The sequence below is a fragment of the Metopolophium dirhodum genome, chromosome 6 (assembly GCF_019925205.1).
Source record: "Metopolophium dirhodum isolate CAU chromosome 6, ASM1992520v1, whole genome shotgun sequence".
Taxonomy (NCBI): domain Eukaryota; kingdom Metazoa; phylum Arthropoda; class Insecta; order Hemiptera; family Aphididae; genus Metopolophium; species Metopolophium dirhodum.
In genome coordinates, this window is record NC_083565.1 from 36,931,475 (window position 1) to 36,945,017 (window position 13,543).

At 30.0% G+C, this 13,543-nt stretch overlaps 1 pseudogene; it reads left to right on the forward strand.

Annotated features, from left to right (window-relative positions):
* The first annotated feature begins 2,352 nt into the window (after positions 1-2,352).
* Positions 2,353-9,439, forward strand: LOC132946243 (uncharacterized; annotated as a pseudogene).
* Positions 9,440-13,543: the final 4,104 nt, after the last annotated feature.

A 13,543-nucleotide genomic window follows, 5' to 3' on the forward strand; every position in this document is an offset into this window, starting at 1 on the left:
TATAAACTAATGAACAGCGCATTCCACTCCACCCTGCCATCAATGCACGGGAATCATATGAGAGAAAGAAAGAAGAAAGAACGAAGAGAGAAAAGAGAGAAAGAACATAAAGGGGGTAATCATAGGCCATAGACGTATGAAACTAATACTGTATTTCCCCCACGTTATCTTTTCTCTTTTACTCTATATCGTACCCTTGACCTCTCTCTCTAAGCGCTGTCCATTAGTTTATAGGTCTATGGTACCTACTACATTACGTCAATAGGTACGTGCAAGAAATAATGACGCAGAACAATTGTTGGAAATCCAAATATTTTGCTGGTTCATGCGGATTAGAAAAATGGTTTTCACGAGCCGACGGGCATCCTGGTAAGGACGGGATCATAAGAGTTGTAACTATGCGCCTCGGATCAGGGGCAGAATTGAAACGTGTTGGTTGAAACCCAAGACTTTCAACGAAGGGAGAATGTTGCCACCGCAACATAACAATATAATAGAAATATACCTAATGCAAAGTACCTAAATATAAGAATATAGGACATCGGTCGCGGGGTAACAGCTGGTCACACACTCACATACAATTGTTTTGTATTGTTTTATTATTGTTATTATTATCGTTTAATGTGTCTTGTGAGTTATATCATATGTAGATGAAGCCAGAGCGTTATCGTACGCGCGCCGCCTCGTCGGCTGCCGAATAATAATGTTGCCGTGATTTTTTATCTTTCACCGTACGTTGATGCTGCAGTATCGGCGTGTGCCAATATTATATTATTATAAAAGTATTAAGGTGTTTTTTAGTGGCGCGTCGCCGTTTTGTATAATGCAGCCATAGGATTGGCACCTGATATTATTATATTTTGTGTGCGCTAAACGCACAGCATATAGTATTTTTATTTTAGCACAGGACCAGCTAGCTAGTCTGCGCTCCACAAACTATGAGTTTTTTCATTATTTCTATTATTATTTATTTATTATACATATTTAACTGTTGGCCCAAAAGGGCTATAGATATTTTATATTATTATTAACTTGTTGGGCCAGAAGGGTCACATTATTTTTTATTATTATTTAGATTGGGCCAGAAGGGCCATTCAATATTATCATTTATTCCACTTAGCCATAAGGGCTGAGTTTTATTATTATTATATTTTTTTTATACATTTGTGTTGCGGTAAGTTATTATATATTTTGAACTGCTATTATTTAAATTTGTGTATTATACAGCAACTTACCTATCAGAAACCGTGTTACCATTTTTTATTATTTTTGTATACACACCCACACACGTCACACATACACATATTCATACACAAATACACATAATTACACAACACGTAGGTACTACATAAACGACAGTCATTGCTAGGCGATCCCGACCACTACTGTTCGAGCTATTACACCATTACACACCCAGCTTGTCCTCCATATTTCTAGGACTTAGGTGTCAGTGGTGTAAAGACCCTAAGTTGGTGTCCGGGCGTGCGTATTATTATCGTACGCTCCCGGCCCGCACAACATGCCAATAATGACGTGCTAAACATGGGGGTTGGATAAATTTCGAAAAACGGAATTCGTCATTGGGGTGAAAAAATAAACGATTATTCAAATATACAGTTAAAAATTAATAGAATACACGTGCGCTTTAAGACTGTCTCATTTTGTTATGATATTAATTTGTTGGCTTGCAGAACAAATGTATTTTTTATTTTATTTTTTAATACTTTAATGGTTAAAGATTTTCTAGAGTATGCCTACACAAGCTATCAGCGTACCACAGATTGAGAATCGCTAAAGTTTGGCCGGAAAAATATTTGTTCAATTTCTTCTGAATTCCGATTTTTCAAACGGATTTGCTATCGCATAGTGTTATTTTAGGTTTTGAAACCAATAAAGATCACAAACTCTACAGAGTAGTAGACTATGTACTGACCATCCTGCCGTGACCTGTGCTCGACCCGCGTCGTTAATAATTAATAATATCTAATTGAAAGTGTTCGAAAAAACAAAACGTTAAAATAATCTTTTCAGATTATATCCGTGATACTTTGACCTCTGTGATAAATAAGCCTCTGCATCGAAATAAATTAGGCGATGCTAAGGCGATTATCTAATAGGTACATAATATAATAATATTTTTTACCACCACTTCAAATTCAAATGATCGCTACCAGTATAATATTGTTGCGGATTCCAGCCAGTAGGTAGTAATCGAATACAACATTTCGAGACATTCGTATAAAATATGTAAATCTACCTAACGCATTACGCCGTTTTTAAAATTTTTTTTATTTTCCAAAATCTCTAAAAAAATTTTTTTTGTACCTTTTTCAATTAAATAAAACCAATAACATGGTTGGAATAAAAGTGAATACACAATTACTACCACTGAAAATGTGCTACTTCCTCATATTTGCATGCACGTGTCATATCATAATAATATTATATACATTAAATTAAAATAATATAATCGTGATTTGCACGGTACACTGAAATAGTATAATTAATCGAATTCGCTTTAGGCAGGTGAACTATTAGAGAAATAATTTGTATTTAAGATTTTGCTTCGCGGGTTATCATTTGATTTGTAACATAATATGTACTACGCCCTGATTATAAATATCAAAACGGGGGACGGAGTGGCCGAGCGGACTAAGACGTCGGCTGCGACGCAGCCGGCCCGAGTTCGATACCTTGGCCGCGGGTGGCATTTTTCTTCGGGCAAGTCACGGTGTCCGGAGAACAAGTGCCGCCATCCCCCATCCGGGCATGGCAGATACCTACGGGTGCCCAAATTAAAAATTCTGCCAAAACAAAATCACGTGTAAAAATCTACAGTACCCCCCCACCCCTACAGTATCACAGGCTAATGACCTGAGCAGTCGAAACCTTAACCCTAATAAAAAAAAAAAAAAAAATATTAAAACAATTGTATAATGAATTAAATCGTTAATTAAGCTCGTTAAAAAATGTTACAACAACAATAATTATTAATGTTCTTGATATTATGATAACGTTCAATAAAGTAATACTTGAAATTTGTCTGAACTATTAATTTCCTGGATATACTTACGGAGATTATAGGCTTCAACAGGTCCCCCACATGGGGACAACAGCTGGACCTGGAGTAAAGGGGCCCGGCTATTTTAAAGGCCCGTTGAAATGAAATTGAAAATTTTTAAATTTTATAGGAATACTTAATTTATATTAAACAATATTTTATGAGGCCCTCAAAAACATTTGGTACAAGGGCCCAACATTTTATGTGGGGGGCCCGGGCTTCAGCGAGATTAATGTTTTCCAAATATTTAAATATGTGAGACGATATATAGCTCACGTGTCGTAAAAAAAATTGGTTAGGCGCGGTGTTGTATAATATATTAGTCCGTATTATTATCAATTATGTCATGATATCTTATAATATATATTCGTGTATGTAAACGTTTTCTCTTTTCCTTTTGGTTTAGGACCTACGATTGGATTTTTGCCTTCATTAGCGAGACAATTGGGATATTCGTTGACGACTTACGGCGCCGCCATGACGTTCATGTGGTGATATCGATAGTATTAGTGCAGAGGCCGGAGTCATAGTCGACACATTTCGGATAAAAAAAGGTTATATTTAATGTCCATATTCGGCATAAGAGTGGTTTCGATATTGTTCTTGTTCGTGCCGAAAGCACCTTTGGACGTGGCCAAAATCGAATTAAAATGCGACACACAAACGACGACAATAGCCGTTGTAAACGAGAACAATAATAATTATTTACAAATATACATAATTAAATACAAATTATTTGCAAACGACGAGCAACGTCACTTATTATACCGTTGCGAACCACACCAGCGGCGACGAGTTGATAACGTGCATGGTGAGAACAATATGATAATAGGTATGTAACTATAAACATAGAAAATGTCATATTATTTAAGTAGGATTTGGCCGTAAATACCAGGGCTTGAAACCGTTTTCAAAACCGATTTCAGAAACCAGTATAAACCGTTTTAAAACCGAAACCGAAACCATAATCAAAATCGAAACCAAAAAAAATTGTATAGGTATTAAACCGGTATTAAATTCAAAATCGAAACAGTAAAAAATTGGAAACCGATATTAAATTCAAAACCGAAATCTGAAAAAATTGGAAATCGTATTTTTTTTTTTTATTGACGTGTTTTTAAATACGTAAATTCCATTGATACGCATAATTGATACTCATAATACAATTGAGATCATGATTAAAATGTTGATAACCATTTCATTATTCGCAAAAGAAAATTGCAAACTGGTATACAAAACCGATACCAAAACCGAAATTTCTTAATACCAGTATTGCTAAGTTGAAACCGGAACCGTAAAATTTCAAAACTAGTATACAAAATCGAAACCGAAACCGAAATTATTTCAATCGGTTTCAAGCCCTGGTAAATACTCGTGTAGGTATCAGAGTAACATTATTTATCTACGAGTGTTGTGGTTTAATGTATGTAGATTATGCTTTCGTTTGGAAAATATCAAGAGACCTGTCTCGCGTCACTATAATATAATATTAATATTGATGGATTGATACATATTTTTACAACAACCGGATTTATTAATTTTTATAGCCACTCAGCAAAACTGAGTTGACTAGGTCAACTAAGTATATATTATTATCATTATTGTTATTCAGCCCTAAAACTTCTATTTTTAAATTTTTTAAACTGTGAGAGATGGAAAGTTGGTTGGCAGCTCATCAAAAAGGCTTTTCAATAGAAACTTTAAAAAGAATTACCAACTTTTCAACCGTTAAAAAAATAATCAATTTTAGATACACAATTTTTCTTTAGCAACGCAAATTACCGAAACTGAAACACGGATTTTGTCGCTTATGGTCTTTTTAGAAATACTTTGGAGTCTAGGGGAAGTGCAGGGATATGTTACAGGTTTTTATTACTTTTAATAATTCATTCACTATAGACCTTTAAAGTTGTAATTCACAAAATCACACACACACACGTGTAGATAAAAACCAAGTACCAAAGGATTCACTTAAAATTTTAGGACTGTTAAAAAGTATGATGTGTTTTCTATATGAGTGTAAAAAAGTGTTAACATTTTAGAAACGGATCACCAAAATTGTGTGTACTTGAAAATTATTTTGTTTATTATGTTTGGTTTTAAACATACTAACATAAAAATTATTACGCAGTTTAGATGATGCCTTGTGAACTCATTGAGGCAATATTGGCGCGTTGTTTTAAATTTTAAACAAGTATAAAAGTTATTGAAAAACGGAAAAAATCAAGTGAAATTAATAAAATATACTATCTAATTATCTGCAGATTATCAGATCACAGTTTTTTTTTCTGGATATGATATTATAAAGATAAATATTTTTATCTAGATAATGCACAACACAAACTGCAGGTGCCTATGAGGTACCTTTAATATTTTTGAACTGCTATTATATAACTTTGGATTAAATTTGTTTTTTAAATTGTAATTTAAATTTAAATTTAAATTGTTATGTTAAAAATACAGTTCAAGCTGTATAAAGCAAAATATTTAATATAATATATTTTGGCCAGTTTTTAAAATGTCCGCCGAGTGTTTTCAAGTCGGAGATCTGTTAACCTTGAACAATAATTATCCTTTAAAAACGTAATTTTGAAGAAAGAAATTTTACATATTATGTATACCTATATGTTTAGCAAAAATACATCCAAATACATTATAAAAATAGATCAAACGTCTGTTATGTGCAGATATCCAGTATTGGAAATAGTATTTTTGGCGGTTCAGTTATTTACCCTCCATTGGATGCTTAATTCAGGGTTTGAAATCGGTTTTAAAACCGATTTCAGAAACCAGTATAAACTAAATAAAAACCGAAAACCAAATCAAACCTGAAACCGACAAAAAATTGGATACTAATATTATAAATTAAAACCAAAACCGAAAAAAATTGGAAACGCGTATTAACTTCAAAACCTAAATCGGAAAAAACTGAATACCGGTATTATAATTTAAAACCAAAACCGAAAAAAATTGAAAACCGGTATACAAAATCGAAGCCAAAACCGAAAGTTTTAGGCTAATATCCGACTAACATCGGTATTGAAAAATTGAAACAAAATCGAAAAATTAAAAACCAGTATACAAAATCGAAATTGAAACCGAAATTTGTTCAATTGGTTTTAAACCCTGCCGCTTATTACCAACCGCTGATATACATATTATAGATAAGCAGTTAATAATTCTCCAAAAATTAAAAATCAAGGTTTACACATTTAGTTTACACATTTAGACCCCGCCTGGGACAGCGCATTTAATAATATGAATTGTGAACAATAATCAACTATTATAGGTATATACCAATTATATAATACAAATTCAGTTTTATTTAAAATATATACTGTAACAAAGTATATTGTAGGTAAACAATAAAATACTTAAATACAAAATATTTTATTGCTTTTTAATTTTTATTCAAAAATTATTATTCCATGTGATTGGTTTTTTTCAGTTAAAATTGTCAATATGCAGAGTTGTGCAGTGCAGGCAATAAAATAAATAACCTAGAGAACCAATTTGACTTGAGCTATGTGTGGATGAGAACAATAATTAACAAAAGTCAAAATAAATTCGACCATATTGACTTGCCACTTAAACCGAAAGACTTAGAACAGACAGAACCGGTGGTAACAATTAATCATAGTATTTTTTATTTATGCTCACATTACAGTAACTTGAATATTATGCATTTTGTCATAGAATGCAAATTCATTCATGTTTCATTGTTTCAAGTGTTATCTGTCCAAATAAATGATACGCAAATACTTACACTGACCTGTCAATACCAATTGAAAATATTTTGTCTTATAGCAAACTGTTCAAACAATATAAAATAATGGAAGTGGCTACCGTCACAACTTACAGAGGAAACTTTCTTAACTTGTATTAGTTTTGGATTTTTTTTCGGTCGCATTGCGACGCATTGGGCTTGTACTTTTATTTCAGTTTCATTATTAAATCATATATTTGTCTCGACACTTTGGGTAACATTATAATATTATATTCAATAACGGTAATATGATTTATAACTTAAATTGAAAATTAATTATGAATAATATCATGTTTTCAGGAGACAAATCTGCAGATTTCGGAAGACGAAAATGTCGGAGTGGTTTTTGATCGGTTGGGGTGGTTTTTCTATATTCATCGGGTGGCTTATTAATATATTTAGTTTCAATAAAAAGGATAAAGATTGTTCACCCGTTTTTTACTCTGGTGCCTTAATCACGGCATTGAATTAAGGTGTAGTAAATACAATCAAAGTACGTCGTTGCTCCTATTTTCACTAAAAAAATCTAATAACAATAATATTGAGTTGTATACCTAAAGCTAAATATTTCTGTCATTCATAGGTACTCGAAACGAACAAATCCAATGAACGACATTTTAATGTGCACATTTTTTAAATTTTTTTTTCTATAATTTTGAGTCATTCAAAATTGAGTAAAGAAGTTTTAAAATTTAATACCAGGTTCTTAATATATTGTTACAATGGCAGTTGAAAAATATGAAAAAGGTGGGTAAGTGGATGTCACTCTGCTGTACAGTAGGTTACAAGTGGGTTACTGTAATGGATGGTGTTAAATTTGAATTCAATGATATAATATCATTGTATAAGAAAAACGATTCTGATCCAAAACGGTCAGTCAGCCTATGATATTACCAAGTATATTTGATGATATTATTGTGAATAAAGTAATTTATATATAACCTATTTACGTGGAACCTTGTTTTAAATTTTCAATCCTTAGCTATAAAAGTTGAACATTTTATACATTTTCAACAACAAAATAATTATTAAATTATAAATTTGATAAATTTTGCCAACATTTGAACTTCAAATGCTTATAAAAAAAAAATTGTGCCTATGTAATTTAAATATTTTTTAACTGCTTTTAGAACGATATATCAGGAGCCTTATATTACAGTTTCACGCTTTTTTACCTCACAAGTAAAATTTTATTGATATTTGTAGAAAAAAAAACTAAAAAAATTGAAAACTGACAATGTCCGTAAACAGCTTAAAAAAATAGTCAAATTATTTTCAAAATTTTATCGTGTATAGAAAATGTTAATACAAACATTCAGTGAAATTTTCAAGAATCTACAGTCATACGTTTTTTAATTACAACAAAATAAGAAAATCATTACATAAGATATCGAGTAAATATCAAATGTTGTAAAAATATGAATTTCAAATGCTTATAAAAATTTAATTTGACTTTCTTGTAGATATTTTTTTTTTAATAAAAGTAGAAAAACTTATGGATAATCTTGTATTACATTTTCAAATCTTAGATTTAAAAAGAAAAATTTTTATGAATTCTCAACTCAAAATAATTTGCTAATTTTCGTGATTTTTCAGTATTTTGTCAATATTTGAACTTTATAAATGCTTGTAAATAAAAACTGTGACAAAGGATTTTTAATTTTTTTCATCTGCCTTTGAAACAATAACCTTGGAGCCTTCTATTAAATTTTCAAGCTTTTTTACCCAACAGATAAAATTTGATTGATATTTATAGAAAAAAAAAACTAAAATAAATGGAAACTGAAAATTTCCGTAAACAGCTCAAAAGAAGTCAAAATGTTATGGTGTATAGAATATGCTAATATAAACAATCAGTCAACATTTCTTGTACCTACGGTCATTTGTTTTAGAGTTGCACCAAAAACCAAAATCGATTTTCTCGAATACAGATTTTGCGTAAAAATTCCCGTTTTTCCTTAATTTTTCTTTTGTTTTTCACGTCGCGTTTGAAAATTGATTGATGACAGACACAAAAAAATATTTTAAAAAAAACACACATCATTGTAAAATGAATACATTCATCGCTTCGCTCAGAATCTAAAAAAAAATAAAAAAAAAAATACGGTAGTTCAATTATTATTATTTGCTTATTATACCTACCAAATTAGTATATAATTTTAACTTTAAAATCAGAATATTAATTTTTAAATATAATACATAACTTAAGTTGTTGTCCTTCGTTTAAATATCTAAAAACCATTAAATATTACCATGGCAACCACTTATATACAAAAAATTCCATCGGAAATCTCAAAATAATATATAAATGGTTTCCATGGTAATATGGACACACAGACATTCATTATTTTTATAACTTAGATCACACATTGTACAACCGTTTAATACTTTTGCAGATTGTTGGTTGGGGAAAAACGGAAAAAGACATTGCCAGTCCTATTTTACTGGAAGCATCTTTGCCATATATTGACCATAGAACTTGCTGGGAAATGTATAAAAACGGATTTGAATTTTATGTGACTAAAGATAAATTTTGTGCCGGTTCCGAATTGGGTAATAAAATCATAATATACTTAAGTTCAAATTATTTAACGCTGGATATTGATGGTGGACAATTTAAAAAAAAAAAAATTACATAATTGTTATAAATATTTAAATTTTTACAATTAGTCTAAGAATACAAAATATTTTTCTGCAAATCTAACAAACAAACTATACACATATACAGCATAAGGAATCAAGTGGATAATCCAGTTTGATTTAGTTTTATGAGTGGGGGGGGGGGGGGGAGTGACACTAAAATTATGAACTATTATTCACAAGTTTATATTTACCCTATTGAATTTACTACACAATTTACTACTTTTGTGTCTGACTAGTGATGGCCCTTTTCTAGAAGAAATAATGCTTAGTATTTAATTATAAAGGAGATTTCTTGTTAGAGAACTTCAAATAGGTAAATCAAAATAATATTTATATAGTACTATGATACCTTTTATTTGGTGATAAATTAAAGCCCACATTAAGATCTTCAGGGACCAGTGGCCAATACATGGTTGTGGGCCCCAACCAATGAATAAATGGCTAATGAAGTAATGTGTACAGGTTAATGTATCGTGTGAATACGGTGGTCGAGAGCATGTGGATTTTAACTGATCCAAATATAGGACCAACTAGATTCACTTTCCTATCAGAAAAGTTGCTGTTGAAGAAAATCCAAGCACTTTTACTATCTTAAAAGGTGATGACAGACAAAAAAAAAATTTAAAAAAACACACACATCATTGTAAAATCAATATCCCTTCGCTCAGAATCTAAAGACAGCCATATGTTGAACAAGTTGCCAGTTCAATTAATTTTAATTGAATTTGTGATCCGGTGGAGCTAATACATCTATGAACATTCGATTGCGCTTCGTTATAATATATTATAACATATATGATGTTTGCAGTTCAACGAGATAAGTTGAAAGCACGAACGAATATACGATGTGGAAATAAAACATGGAAATGTATGCAAAACAATTAAATAATATTATAAGTTTTTTGATATTCTGTAAACATACTATAATGGGTATACATTGTGCACTTTAGGTTGTAGTTTGTTCAATTTAAAGCTGCCGATGACAAGCACGCCCTATATGATATATTATAATATAATATAATTATGTCTCTATACGTATTTTATTTTTTTCCGCATCTTTTTGCATTTTGATTTGATTTATTGACAATTATAGGATCGACTCGTTTACAGGAACGTGTAAATAATGTGGAGTTAGGATTATGTTTGTAGATCGATCTGGACAAAAATGACAACACTGCTTTTAGTAATAGATAACCTTTTACGTTCACTTAAGTAAAGTGCCTGTAGTATGCTATGGAAAAACTAATATTTAAAAAAAAATTATAGTTTATCAAAATTATGAATTATTTATGTTTTATTATAGTTATAGATTTAACTGTTTCTTATGTTATATACATATCTAATACTTTTATTTATTTTATCATACCTACTCAAGGACGACGGATTCCTCATCAGTAGACGATTCTACTTACAAGTTATAGTTCATAAAATCAGTTGAACATAATGTTCAGAAATTTCAAAATGTATTTGTTTAACTGTAATTATTGATACTGGTGTACTATTCGCTATAGCTATAGGTACAGGAAAAAATGAACTAAATTCCATGTCCAGTATAATAACTTAAGGCATTGTGACATTCAAACTGCAAATGTTAAGGTCATATTTTTGGTATATTATTTTAAGAATATATTATGAATAACTTTACATTAAATATTCAATTCTTATGAATATAAATTTTTCTAAGTTTTTAACTACATAATAATTTACGAATATTCGTGATTTTGACGAATTTAGTCAATATTTCAACTTCAAACGCTAAGAAAAAAACTGTGATTACGTTTTTTTTAATTTTTGGATCACTGTAAGACTAACCTATATGTGGAAGTTTGCACTACATTTTAAAGTATTTTGACTCAGCCAAAATTTTTTATCGACATCTGTAAAAAAAAAAATTGAATATTTCAAATGCCCATTTATACCTTTAAAAAAATCGAAATCTTTACGCGATTTCGTAAAAATTTTAATCTCAAATACTCATAAAAATTAGTGATTTTTATCACGTTTGAAGTGTTGGTATTTAAATTTTAAACTATTTGTAAAAATTAAACTATACAAATCTACTAGAATGGAGTAATATAAATTTTAAATAAATTATAGAGAAGCTAAGTTATTTTTAAAAAAAAATGGTAAAAAGTTTAAAGTCCCTACGATTAACAGTATTTGAATTACAACAATATAACTAAATATCGTAATACCTATACATAATTGAAAAGGTTATTTTAAAATTTTTTTCCGAAAAGAATTAATATTTTTAAAAAAAATCGATATATCAAAATTATGAATAATATATATTTTGTTATAGTTATAAATTTAACTGTTTCTAATGTTATATTAATATACACACCGATTTTTAGGTGCTATTTAAAAATGTATTACCTAGAGTTTTGATCAACATTGTTGAATCGAATTTGAACTGAAGAGGTACAATAAATTTTTCGTTTCAGAGCAGGAGACTAAGTTTTTAAAATTAATTTTAATCGGCTATATGTTTTAAAATTTTAAAATAAATAATATGTAATTTACCTCGGTTTTTTATATCGTCTCAGCGAAAGTGTATCAGTGTTTATTTTTTTAGTCGATCGTTTACGTTTTAGCAAATTTTTTTTCATTTGCCATGATAAACAATATGTAACAACCGTATAATTGTAAAAAAGTTAGAAAAACTGAATTGAATTGATGTGATTACGTCGAATCATCCAGAAGGAATGGTTATTTTTCAGAGTTTACTTTATGTTAATTCGAGTATTACAATAGTTATAGTAATAATTACCTCAACTTAAATATTTATTTTTAATTTTTAAACACATTTCTGGAAATACAGCTATTAGAAGTGTTACGAACCCCTGTTTATAAATTATTAGTAGTTAGTACAATAAGCACCTTTTTTGCAATGCCCTCGACGGGCAATAACGAAATACCGAATGAGCGTCGCCGGCAGTAGTATTTTATATCACACACAGGACTCATGTGAATTCGTATTCAATAAAAGTATTTAGTTAAGTAAATCAAAGACTATTTATTTATTACCTAATAAGATCTTCCGGGAATCAATCTTAAAATAATATAGTTATTTCCTCATCGAAGACGAACTTACAAACCCGCAACGGATATAACAGAAAAGTAAATACAACAGGAGTCTGATATTATTACTTCTGTCGTCCTAATTCGTAATCACTAATAATTATTAATAATGCTTATTTTTTAAACAACAGTAACTATTTTACAACTTAATATTTCAAAAAACTCCGATAAGGTTGCCTCTTAAATATTGTTCTCTATAAATTTCATTATAAGTATTTTTACTCAAAAACCACTTTTTTATGGAGTTTCGTTTGTTTTTCGTAGACGTGTTTTACCACTAAAAATTACCAGTGTAGTCCTCTTAATTGTATTCTATAGTCGATTACACTTCGATTACGCTTAACCCACTGAATTTAGCAGCCGAGTTCCGTGGTTTAAACAGTGATCGATTATTGTAATACGGGCCTTAAGTCCGTGATATTAAGTTTATTATATCATTAGATTTCCATTTTCCACCATAGATAGATATCTATGTATTCAACTGGTTTTACAAAAGATTTATTAGAATTCATTCATATTTAACTATAGTGATTATGAGTTTTTGTTCTTGTTAATTGCATTTGTTTATGTCATTTTTATATTTTTATATATTTATATTTATTAAGAGTTTATTTTAACACTGTTATAGTGCTAAGACCTCCAACACCTGAACTTAATAAATATTCAATCGAAAATGTAACATTTACGAGAAATACCAATATCCACTAGTTGGGAACCAGCAAAATTCGAGTAGACGAAAAAGTCTTATGGGGAAATGTCTCAAGTATTACAATCCTTACGCCAGTAAGTAGGAAGTGATTTAAATTGCCATATAAACATTAGTGACAATTAATGTTTGTTTTTAGACATGAGCTTTTTGTGATATTAAACTGGAAACGGATGATGGTAATATAATATTTGGACATAAAGTGGTTTTCGCATCGGCTAGTCCATATTTCCATGCAATGTTCACACATTTTGCAGAAAATAATAAAGATCTTGTAATTTATTGT